Source organism: Chiroxiphia lanceolata, chromosome 9 (assembly GCF_009829145.1).
Source record: "Chiroxiphia lanceolata isolate bChiLan1 chromosome 9, bChiLan1.pri, whole genome shotgun sequence".
In the NCBI taxonomy this organism is placed as follows: domain Eukaryota; kingdom Metazoa; phylum Chordata; class Aves; order Passeriformes; family Pipridae; genus Chiroxiphia; species Chiroxiphia lanceolata.
The window spans coordinates 7,353,359-7,366,609 of record NC_045645.1 but is presented as its reverse complement, the minus strand read 5'-3'; the positions used below and the strand labels follow the sequence as shown (position 1 = coordinate 7,366,609).

The 13,251-nt window shown below is 40.0% G+C and overlaps 1 protein-coding gene across 1 annotated transcript in view; it reads left to right on the top strand.

Moving 5' to 3' along the window:
- LOC116790940 (BEN domain-containing protein 5-like) overlaps positions 1–13,251 on the top strand; it is a 910,541-nt gene that overhangs the window by 296,389 nt on the left and 600,901 nt on the right. The gene's annotated exons all lie outside the window — the stretch shown is intronic.

Sequence of the window (13,251 nt, the reverse complement as noted above, 5' to 3'; positions counted from 1 at the left end):
CAGTTGATGTACAGCTTTATTAAGCAGTTTTGTTCAAATTCTATAATAACTTATACATTTAGAATGAGAGGACTGATAAAAATGATAAATAACTAATGAATTGCAGCTATGCTCTGTTCATTTCCTCAACTTATCAGGTCTTTACTGTAATACATTTTTATTAAATGTAGCTTAAATCAGGGTTGCTCACCTTCTCTGTCATTAAACTGACCTGGCTCTCTCGCTCTCTGCTACCTGCTTTCCAGGAGGTTGCTTGGAGATTCCTCAGGTGACTGCAAGTCATCCCTTGGGACTGAAATGTCAGCGTCTCCTCTCATGTGATGTATGAGGATCTTGTATATCAAGATTGCACTTGGGTGTCAGGTTGTGCCATGGGACTTGATTTCGGATGAACCCGCCTCCCAGCGTGGCAGTAACGTCTCATTTTTGAGGGGATGACGTGCATTCCCAAGGGTATGATGGTGTGTGGTACTCATGTGCCACGCTAGAGCTGTAGGTAACTCACCCATACCTCAAATCTGAGCACCCACTGGCCTTTTGGGTTCATAAGGATGTGCTGTGGGGTTGGACATCGTGCCCACTGGAGTGTGGGTTGATTTGCTGAGGTTTTTTAAGGCTTCTAAATGATAGATTCTGAACTTGAGCTCAGATAGGAGGTATGACTGCCAGGTTTGGTGCTCATTCTTTGGCTAATCTTCAGTGTTTTGCTAAATTTCCGGTGCCAGAAACATGGTTTAGAGTTAGTTCTTCAGGAACTACATAGTCTAATGCTGTGCTGTAGAGGCCACATAAATAACTAGCTATTGTAAAAAAATATATATATATTTTAAAAGTGTTTGTTCTAAGAATAACTTGAATATTTGGATCTGTTGCCAGTACGGAGGTACTAACTTATTATACTATAAAGATAATTCTGTAACAAATGAACAATATTCTTCACAGTGGAATTCCTTATTATGAGAATATGGATCTATGATTCACTGAATCACAGCCCAAACTTGCTGCTGCCATGGGAGAGTGTTACCCTGGCAATACAGATGTTTAAACTTGCTAAAGACCTGCTATGTCCTTTTCAGGTTTATATTTATATAGGATTGAATCAGTGAAGGTGTTAACTTTGAGATTAATAGTTTTCTAGGGTTCAGATCTGTGTTTAGAGTGGAGGGGAGCTGGGAGCCACAGCTGGTTCAGGGTATTTTGGGTACAGGAAATGTTTGAGAGGGCTGCCAGCAAGAGGGACCATGGCAGGAACAGAATCTGCCTGAAAGACAGACCTATGTTTGAGTCAGTGACCTGTGCTTGAAATGTTTGCTAGTATGTTAACAGGCAGAAATGTGTATTTTTCAATTCCTGCTAAGGATGGGAAATAAGAACCTTGCAGTGCTGGAAGTTGTTTGTCAGAGGCAAGAGCTGCGACTTTATGGGAAAATCCTTAGAGAGGGAAGCCATGGTCCCTCCTGCTGATGGGCCAGTTGTGGAACACTCCAGCAGCAGGGATATGGTTGTGCAGAGCCCAGAATTCCTCACTGGTTAGCATGGTGGGTAAGGAGTATTCTTATTAACAGACATTAAACTCTTGTCAAAGGTAGGGATTGCCAGTGGGGGTGAAATGCAGGGAAAGGAGTTCTGGATCAAGCTGGAGCAGTCTGAGAACGAGAGGTGGAATCTGGTTTAGATGGCCCTTTATTTTCCAGGCACATTTTCACCACAGTACACGAGAAATCAGGTTTGTAATTTGTGATAACGGTTGATGCACCTGACTGCAAATAGTCCAAGCGAAAACATAATGCACAGAAGTGCTCAATTATTTCATAAGACTGCCTTGTGAACAGATTTTGCTCATTTGCAGCTGAGTTGTTTGTGCTTCTGTTTATCTCAGATACCCATTACACTTCCATTTACAGTGTGACAGTGTTTGGCTATATCTGATTCTCACCAACTCAAGGCAATTAAAACTGCTGGCCCAGTGTCACTTGTCTGAAAACATGCTCAAGCATAGTATGATTGCTACAGCTTTTCTCTAAGACTGAAATGTGTGTGTTTAATAGCTTCAGCAACAGTATGAAATGAATTATAAAAGGGTTGGGTAAGTGGAATTGTTGGCAACAAGATGAAAAATTAACTGTGGTGTTATCGTCTCCCTGTAATGACACCTGCATGGGGCTGAAACAATACAGAACTCATTATGGTAAAGTGTTGACCCCAGTGATGGACGTGCACCCAATTTCAACACATCATCTTCACCCCCTGATAGTTGTCCCCCATAACAGACCAAATGCCTTGAAGGAAGCCAAGGTAAGCTGCTAAAATTCATAGCTGCCAGTAACCACTCTGTGAATGCACAGCCGTGTGTTATTTGTCACAAAGTGAAGGCGAGCTGGAATTTGAATGATGAAGCTGAGACAGGAATGTATGGAGCTTGGATTTTTTTTTTTTGTTTTTTTCTTGAAGAATAGTGCATCTCTACATGAGAAATGAATGACACAGCCCAGAAATGTTGGCTGCTTCAAGGTGAAGTAGGTCAGCTGGGAGAAACCCTGATCACGAGCAAACCTGTCAGCTGTAGGGAGGCACCTTTTACCACCTCCTTCTGTAATTTTTTTTCTTGTTTTGTCTTATGTCCTTCTGTTCACTTCCTGTTCTTGTTGACCCTTTTCTCACACCCTAATTTATTTAGTTGTGGCAGGTCTGTGTTAGGAGGGGAGAGATGGAACAGGCTCCCCAAGGAAGTGGTGGAGTCACCATCCCTGGAAGCGTTGGAAAAACAAGTAGATGTGGCACTTTGTGATAAGATTTAGTGGTCATGGGGGTGGTTGGTTGAAGGTTGGACTTGATGATCCTGGAGGTCTTTTGCAACCTTAATATCTGTATGATTCTGTCACAGTATGCCTGGGCCCTATGATAGAGCATAGCTATGAGACCTTCCAGCAGGTTCGTGGCATCCCCAAAGGTTTGATGAAGAAATTGGATTGAATGGTGATCTGTAGTTTCCAGAAGGCCGCGTACAGAAATGTTACTGTGTCTCATCTGCTTCAAAATGACAGTTGGCTGTATGCAAGAGATATATGGTGTTATTTGTTAAGTGTGGTAGTGATGAACCTTGTTGATGTCTGGTGCCAAATATGTATTGCTTTTTAACTGATTGTCATTGGTGCTGGTCCAGCTTTGGCACCTACTTCAAATGCTTTGCTAAGGAAGGTAAAAGTCAATAACTTGATACAGCAAGAGTTGAGAGGGTGACATAACTGTTGATATCTCCTAATTTTATAGCCACAACTATGAATAAATTGGACTTTTCAGGGTCTTTCTTTGAAGTACCTGTTCAGCAAACCTCTAGGAATATGGTTAACTTTATCAGCACGCATTTAAATTTCAGATAGATTTAAATATGTGTGTTCTGCCGTGCAGAGTTGGATTGAAAAGTAACCGTGTCTTTTGTTATTTAGCCTTGATGTGGTAAAGCACTTACATATGCCAAACAGCAAGTGCCTGGCCTGTGCCTGCACTTCTTTAATAGCTTCCCAAAATTAATGATTGGGGAAATTCCGACCTTTGGCATTCAATGCAAACTTCAGATACTAGGGAGACCAGACTGGGTTGACTACAAAAGAACCTGGCCTATGATTGTCTAGATTTAGAGAAACAATCAGAACTCTTACTTGTGGCAGAGAAAGGTTCTTTTTTATCTAATGGGTAAAATGTGTCCAATACAGTATGTCATTGTGGTAGTTTGCAGTTGCAACCTTCATTCTTTCAACATATTCATAAAGATGAACTACACAGGGGTAAATGCACTGCCTGAACAAACTTTTTACTGTATTTGGAACTGTTCTTTTTTTTTCTCCAGCTCTGTATTTAATACCAAAATTTTACTTCTGGTTATTTAATGTTATTAGATTTAACTTGTTTTTTTCTGCAGCCAATTTTTGCCTTTACCTGTCTTTATGGATTAATATTAGGAATGTTTCTCCCACACATTCGTTAATGAAAGCTCTCCCAGCCTTCATATTCAAATCATTTAGTTCAGTAGATGATGACTCAGATGTATAAACAACTTGTTTCTTTTCTTGCAATTACCCAGCTGCCAGGCCATAATAGGATCATTCCCTTGGATGTTTCATCTGAGCTTTGGCAAAATAGCCGTATCACTTACTCTATACTTAATTTCTGAGAATGCAGTTACTACATGAGTCATTGTAAACTGCAACTCTTGCTTAAGGACATCTATAACTGTTGCCATGTCTTTTTTTTGGGGGGGGGAGGGATGTGAGTGTGCGTGTAATCCAGTGAGCCAATCTGCCAGCTGCTTCAGATGATGAAACCACCTCGAGGTTAAGGCTGAGCTTCTGATTCCTTTCTTCTGCATGGAATTTCTTTTTGTCCTGAAGTATTAGCAAAGGCTCAGAGGAGAAATCTCTTGTGACTGTATTGTTGGGTCACGTCGGATGTTCCCAATCACATATGTCACTCTTGTCATTAGTCACCTCCACAGGCTCCTGCCTGCAAGCAGTAAGTAAGTCACTTCAGTCTTAGTAAGAGACATCCTACTCAACTTGGAGAAGAGCTGAGAGGTGCCTCTCTCTCCACTATGTCACCCTCTTCAAGAAACTTCTCCCAGATTCCCCCCTGCTCTGCTAGCTGCATTACCAACAAAGCAGGAGGTCTCTGCTGAATTCTGGAAATTGCATCCTTGTTCCCAAGGGCCCAATCTTCTCTTACAGAGCCTCAGTTTGAAGTGCCAAAGACAAAAGTAGGTATTCTGAGGCAACTGTGTCCCAAAGCCTCATTAGGTGGTGGCAGACACTGGTAATGGAAGCTGCCTCTCCAATATCCCTGAGCAGTGTAATGTGATTCTGCTGAAGCTTCGGCTCATCGCTTTTTTCAGGATGAGATCTGATAAACTTGCTGGATGAGATGGGATCAAAATATTTTGTTTCTCTTACTCTAGTAATCTAACTGTTGAAATGTAACATGACCTCTTTTTCTGGAGCATAACATCTAAATTGGCGTAATCTGTCTGGATAGAAACTACCAGTGATTTCACATAAAGCACAAAGAACTTATGACTCCAATTTTATTGATTAGGGAGATAAATATCTACTTTAATATGCTCTTGGAAATTTTGTTTAAATTATGTGCTTGGCAAGCCAGCATTTTATTGTTACCATGTTAAACTACTTATTAACCCACAGAAAAATGCAGAGGTATTCAGATATCATTCTCAAATCTCCACATGAATTTTCACAAGTAATAAAGGCCAGAGATCTGTGAATTATAAATCTATATGATTTGTCTGGTGCTTTTATATGAAAAAAATAAGATAAATGGGGAACTCCTGGATTCTTAGTTTCCTGTTGTTGGTTATGTGAAGAATATATTCAAATAGAGAACTATGGGGGGAAAAGATGCATGATTTTAATGCCTTTAAAATGGCTGCAGTGGCAATAGTTTTGCATAGTGCCTGAATAGATATGACAAAGACCATGTATAATGTGTAATGTACTGAGGGGTTTCATCTAGGGGCTGCTGGTTCAAAAAGTGGTTTGCTTGCTTTTCTTTCTTTCCACCCAACTGCTTTGAGCATCCGTCCTACGGTTTGAGAGCTTTAGTTTTTTGTTCTTTCCAGCAGTGTCTTCTGTGCTCTTGTTTGAATGGACCCTGGAAAACACTGTAAGAAATATTAGTGGTATTTTCTTTCTGTCAGTTATTTTGGCCCACTGTCAAGGTTAGATTCTCAGTTTCATCAGGTCAGGATAATATTTGACCATGCATGATTTGGCAAGGCAAAGGTGCTTTCTAGAGAGCTTTACATTAAACTAACAGTGGTTAACTGTGGTCTGGTATCCTTTTGATGTAGTTAGTTCAGGAACTGGCTATTAAATTTGGTTAGAGGGGAGCTCTTAGGACAGGCTGCTTTGTTTAGCAGACCATGCTGTGGCTGTCACTTAAACAAACCCTAATGGTATCTTTATGTTTATAATCTTGTCAATAAAGGCTGTAGCACAATGGGTGAATATAAGGGAGCTAAACTGATTTCTTCCCTTTTCAGTATTCCACTTTTCCAAGTTGTTCCTTTTAGGAGAGGAGTGTTAGGAAGGCAATGTGTGGTTGGCAGATATGAAGTGCATCTAAATAAAAAGCCTGTTATTACTTCTGTTTGCAAGACTCTGACGTGAGATATGAAGTCTCATGATTTTCTCCTTGTATTAGACAGATTGCAATACCAATTGCTTGGCAGTACAGTTCTCCCACTGGAGTTAATGGCTGTGTTATCCACCCCTTGGACTCAGCAGGAAAGTGTCCCCAGGTTTGGGAATAGCAGAAACAGTAGGAGTTGAATGCCTCTGTAGGGAATGAACCACCTCTGAGGCTGGGCCTTACAAAGTCTGAGTCAATGCAGTAAGATGGCTTTTCCTGGAAATTCCTGAAGCCAAGGCTACCTGTTAAAGCTCTCTGCATGAGGAGTTACAAAGGAGCCACACAGGGAAGGGAGAACATCCTCATGTAGACCTGAGGTGATCTGTAGTGGTTCCAAAGTGCTTAACTGGAAAGGGAGCGTATCTTCTGATTAACATGAAGAATTAGCACTGGCTGTAGGTTGTGGAGAACATGTCAATCCCTAGAGACAGCTGATTAGAACCTGGTGTATCCCAGATTGATTACACATGATTTTGATATCGTGATAGTAACAAGTGAATTATCCTTGCTGTGTTGATGCAAGGCTGTGAGCAGTCAACATCACTGATGGTCTGCATTTTCAGAACACAAATATATGCCTGAAATAAAAATTGGCACCCATAGCGTGGGATACTGAAATTATAGTAGACATCAGCATCATCCTTGCATTTGTAGTTTGCTCACAGCAAGCATTGCAAAAAGTCAGGACTGCCTATATCTTGGCAAAAAATTGAAATACTGACCAGCTGTATCTCCATTTGCAGGAGTAACTTCTGAATAAGGAATATGTTGGAAAATGAGCAGTTACTAGGGCTGGACACATGGCTGAAATAACTGTGGGAATGCACTCTAGAAGTATCTGTGGATGGGTAGTACAGGTGTGAGAACACCTCCTTTAGTTGTTACCATACACTCAAGGTGCACCATATGCTTTCCTTAGGTGCTTAGCCAAGTGTGCTGGCACAGCTTTAAAAAGAACACGAGTACATGGTTAGAGGTTCATGTGTAGGTTGTAGAGGGAATCACAGACAGCAGCTCCTGTGGCATCCTGCTGCTTGTGTGCATGTCAGATGTGTGAAGAGTTGCTCAAGTGGACACTCACCCCAGTAAGGAGATGTGGATGCCTCTGTGCAACAAATTGGTTTGACCTCACCCTTGCTGTTAGCTGACCAGAGTGGAGTTTGAGGCACATGGATCAGCTTCTGCCTGCTTTTTGCATCCTGGGTGGATGTCTTTTTTCTATTTTTCTGGTCACTCTGTGTTCTCTTAAAACAACAAGACTTTAAAGCAACAGCTCCTGCCCCTTCTGAAGCAATAAAAGTATGCTATGGAAGAAAGTGTGTTGTGAAAGAAACTCAGTATTTCTCATAAGTGTCATGGTTTAACCCCAGTCAGGAACTGAGCACCATGCAGCAGCTCACTCATATCCCCCTGGTGGGATGGGGGAGAGAATTGGGAGGATAAGGTAAAGAAAACTTGTGGGTTGAGATAAGACCATTTTAATAATTTAAATAATAATAATATCACTAATATACTGAATATGAAAATAACAAAAAGAGATAGAGAAATAAAACTCAAAAAAACCAAGTGATGCAAATGAAAAACAATTGCTCCTCGCTGGCAGGGCAGCTGAGAAACTCCAGACTTAGTGTAGATACCAAGTTGTTGATCAGCAACAATTAAAACATCAGTGTGTTATCAATGTTGTTCTCAGCCTAAATCCGAATCACAGCACTATAGCAGCTACTAGGGAGAAAATTAACTCTGTCCCAGCCAAAGCCAGAGCAAACAGCAACACTAATGGCTGTTGCTGTAATGAAGAAAATGGTATAGACTGTTGTTGTACAATAATAATCTCCTGCTGCTGCATAAGTGTGGAAGAATTTATTTTCTAAGCAGGAGACATTGATCCTGTGGCAGTGTTCTGTTGCCCTAACTTTGTTTACATCATAAAGGAGAAATGATAGATGTAATCATTTAATTTATGGTGCTAAGAAGTGTCAGTTGCTCGCTCTACCAGTATTGATCCGAGGCATTCTGACTGGTTTATGCATCAGACCTGTTAAATTTTCGGATAATTGGAGACCAAAGTAAAAGCAGAGTTTGATAATCATGATGTTTCCCAATTATTATTGTGTCATTGATTGCACTTTCCCATAAAATGACACAGCCAATGAGTCACTACTCATTATGAATTTACAGTTTTCAAGAGGCATCACATGGTGTAAGAAACCAGCTTTAGAAAAACCAAACAAACACCAACAAATAAGAAACCCCCAAACTGGGATGTTTGACTGCAATTCTTCTGGACAGTTCTTTTAAATTGGTTGTGCTTGCATTCTCTTTGGTTGCAAATATCCACCGGGGGAGATTAATTTTCAGAAACAGGATCTTTAGGGCAACAGAGCTGGTGAAGGGTCTGGAATACAAGTCTGATGAGCAGCAGCTGAGGGAGCTGGGGATGTTTATCCTGGAAAAGAGGAGGCTCAGGAGGGACCTTCTCGCTCTCCACAACTGCCCCGAAGGAGGCTGTAGCCAGGTGGGGGTCGGGCTCTTATCCCAGGTAACAACAGAGGAAATGGCCTCAAGTTGTGCCAGGGGACGTTTACATTGGATATTCGAAAAAAAAGAAATCACAGAAAGGGTTGGGACAGGTTGCCTGGGAAATGGTGGAGTTGCCATCTCTGGAAGTGTTCAAAAAAATGTGTGAATGTGGAACTTAAGGACATGGTTTAATGGTGCACATGGTGGAGGCACTGAGTTGACTGTGGGACTTGTTGATCTTAAAGGTCTTTTCCAACTTTAACAATTCTATTATTCTGTGATTAAGCTAATTTACATTTTTAGTTTTACATTTTAGTTCATATATATATATGTTTATACAAATATAATCAGGGGCTTTTCTGGAGGCTGTATGGATATCCATGATCTGTCAAGAAGGAAAAATAATTAACATTAAAAGAATGTGCAATGTTACAATAAGCAAGAGTTATAAAACATGAAAAAGAAACTGTAAACCTTTTTAAGGATTTCAAAGGAGTAGTCTTTAGTATTTGTAAATTCAAATTAGAAGGATCTAAAATTAGTGAAAACACCATTCAGATAAAGTTTGTGCTTGAATGCAGCTGTGTGGGAGCATTAACCTTCACAAAGTTTTAAATATATTTGAAAGAAAACCCACCAAAACTAATTATACACCATTTTACTTCCCACCAGCTTCCCTGAAGAATGCAGAAATTGCCCTCTTTAGGTCTTTTTCTACAGTTTATACCATTAAAAATAGATCTTTCTTTTGCACAACAGGAAACACTGAAAGCCTGGTTTAAATTTTCAGGAAACTCCTTTTATTTTTGATTCTTTGAAACTGTAACGTTAATATATTTTCAATTAAATATGAACAACTCTCCGTGCATCTCAGCATGAAACACAAAGGGATTTTGGGACCCTTCCAATTACTAGGGCTTGAAGATTTTTCTTAATTATTTAACTTTTACAGTATTTCTTTTTATTTAAAATGAAAGTTGTACTGTGGGGCTCCTTCTAACATGGAAAGGAATGTGGCAGTATTCTGTTTGCCCTTTCAAGTAATTTGTTATATAAAGTGAATTTTAAGACAGATCTTTTTACTGTAATGTTCTTTTGCTTTTACCATCTGCATTGCTGTCCAAGATGAAAGCTTTTGTTTGTTCCTGCAAAAAAAAAGAGGACTGAATCAAAACTATGATAAATCTATGTTCAGTTATTTCATCTGTGAATAAATATTTTCACTTGGTTGCCGAAAATTGACTTTGAGATCTCCCTCAACCGGTTGGGGTAGTCGGTATCCTTTGTGCAATATCCTCTCTTTGACACTGTAATACAAAGTGTCGATGGGTGAGAAAAGGGTATTTTGCTTGCTAAGATGTCTAAATATGAGCCCAGGTGGCAGAAGTTCAGAGAGAAGCTCAGGCTGACAGGCACTGGCTGTGTGTTCCCTGCCTGGGAATAGCAGAGCACGGGGAGAGCAGCTAAATGCAGGTGACAGATCAGTACCAGATCGTTATATTTGACTGATACCATTTAACAGTTGCTGCTTTCTATCAGTCACATGGAGGATACAGTGCACTAATAACACCCAATATGGACTTTTCACTTCGTGCTCCTAAAATGCTGTTCCATTAAGTAGCTGTCACCTGCACTGCTGAGGAAAGAGAGAAGGTCAGGGTGCCTCATCCACTCCTCAGGTTGTGGCAGGAGTTGCAGAATGGTGGACTGTGTGTATTTCTGCCTCCCATATCTTGAATTCTTTTCCTACAGATGGGAAACCAAATTTTTTTCACTCTCCTTATTTTGTTCCCTCACCTTAAACATATTCTGTTGTGTTAGAGAGATTACCAGAACTCAGTTCTAGTCATAACAGTGACAAGAGTGTCACAGAATAAACGAGGTTGGAAAAGACCTCTGAGATCATCAAGTCCAACCTTTGACCTAACTCCACCTTGCCTACTAGACCATGGCACAAAGTGCCACATCCAGTCTGTTCTTGAACACCTCCAGGCACTGGGAATCCACCACCTCCCTGGGCAGCCCATTCCAATGTCTGATCACTCTCTCTGTAAAGAATTTCTTCCATGTCTCTGGAAATTATATCGGTTGCTGCAACCTCAAAGCAAGACAGCATGTAAATTAGTTTTAAGTGTCATCAAAAAAAAATTCTGAGAGGTTTTATTTGTCATCTTCTCATATATATAATTTTTTAAAAATCCCCCAAATGGAAGAAAAACAGAGGCAGAAAGCAGTGATATCTAATGTTGCTCACAGTAGGATTTATCCCCACTTTGTTTTACACAGCATTATGTCCAAGGGGCTCCTGGGACTGTGTCATCTTCTTAGCCACTGCTTAATTAAGAATATAGGTAAATTGTTTTCAGACTTGGATTTCTGAACTGTTACTTTAAAGCTGCATGTACAGCCAGTAGCAAGGAGTTTGATTTTCGATCACAAAGTTGCATTACTTATAGTGAAATCAGTATTCAAAGTCTTTAGCTGCTTTCTAATGGATTTATCCTTCTGGCCTTAGACAACTAGGAGTGAAAATCACGGTAGTGGTGTTGGGGCTTCGACATTTTTCAGACTTTGTAACTGATATCAGTTGTTTTAGGGATTCTCAATATGGAAGTCAAAGTTTATCACATTTAGTAGTAAACTTTATCATCTTGTATGTCCCATTCTCTACTCAGAGCAAGGAAAACACCATAGATAGGTTTCACAAAGACAAATGTTCCTGATATTTTAATATAGCCGTGGTTTTTTCATTGTAAATGCACAAAGCTGGCAAACAATTCACTGTGGAATTCCGAGCTTTTTTCCCTGCTTTAGCAGCATGTTTCACATGTTCTTTTAACTAAATGAAAGCAGCAGCATCTGAACTGTGGGTTGGCAGATTGTGGAGCGTGTGGACTTTGTGGTCAGATATTCTGTCTTGACCAAATCTGTGCAGTGCTCCCATTATCGAGCGTTTGAGGTTCTAACCAAGCATGAAAGCTGGTTAAGTGAGGTATACAGTGAAGGTAAAATTTGTATCATACCTGTTTTCTTCCCTTTATTTCAATTTCTGGGATAAAACCCTGTTTCCTTCCTTCTTTCACAGAGGTGGTGTTGTGCTAAGCAGGACTGAGGAACTTCATTCCTTGCTCAGTTGATGTTTGTGTGACGTGTTGGGGCAGAGGCAGCTCGGGGGCTTTAGTGGCTCCTTGGTTTAGTCCACCAAAGGCTGTGAGAATAAAAGGCCCTGGGTACAATTTTATAGAGGCCTCCTGGAACAGGCAATGTGAAGACATGGAGCCCTTTTCTTGAGCTCTGACACTGGGAAGATGCAACAGATGTGGGATGCATCGCTGTGATTTTTGTGATACTTTCAAAAGAAGAGTTTATTCTGCTTTCTACTAACCCAGCACTTACATAAAGAGTTTTTGTTTGTACATGGCTGAGGTCAGGTAGCTTCTGGAATAGATGCATCTTACAGCTGGAAGTGGACTGTAAAATATGTTGTCTGTCACTTCAGCTGTGTAGGTCTGCAAGGAATCTGGAGGGACATCCAGGCCCCAGGCTTGGAAATGCACATGGATTTCAGCATTCCAGTGGGCTTGTGGAAACTGGAGTGCACACATTAAGAAAAAACAATCCCATGGAAATACTTGTATAGATGTAAGTGTCTGGGCATTATGCTAATAATACAGAAATACAATTTGCAGTATTTTCTAGTTATTTTTATATTCGACAACAATTTGTTTTTCCAAATGTTTACATTCTTTTGGGTGTTTTTGTCAGTGGAGAAGTAATTTTTGAAGTTAAATTTCGAATAAGCACTTTTGAACACATTTGAAAGGTGAGAATAGACAGAAATAAATATTAAATACAAATGTCCTGTGAAAACTTTGGTCTTTAATGAAACCTTTTACTGTAAATAGTGTTTTTTAAAAATTGGTTGCTGTATTTTTATAAATCATGTGTGCTGAATATCCTTGAGTTACTCTTGAGAGCTTTCACTGATGACAGTTTGGTTTAATTTAGCTACTACTACAAAGAGATTAGGTTGTCAAGAAGATACTGTTGGAGGTTTAGGGATTGCTGAAATCCTTCTGAAATGAAAAGTAATATACACTGTAACTTTCTTTGATAGTTCTTTCATGAAGAAACTGGATGAAAATCAACCACAGGGGAACTTTTTTTTTTTTTCTGGACAAAAGAGAGAAAAAAAATTCTTCTCATGTTTAGCAGTTAATGAAAGCTTAAAAAAGAAAAAAAATAAAAATGCCTCCAGAACCCCCCAAACTAAAAGAAAATAGAAAGAAGGGGGGATGGCGAGGGGAAGCTGCAGTTCCTAACTCAAATCTTTCATGACAAAAGATGCTTTTCTTTGTGGTGTTTTTTTCCCTCATCTAAACTTCTGTCACTCCATGCAGACTGATGGTTGAAAGTATCCTCCTAGCTAAACATCATTTTGCTTTTTTCTGTCTACACATATGTGAGCACTCAGGTCTTTGCTCCGTTAATTTTTTCTAATTGTTGTTCAGTAGCTGAACAGCAGTCAAG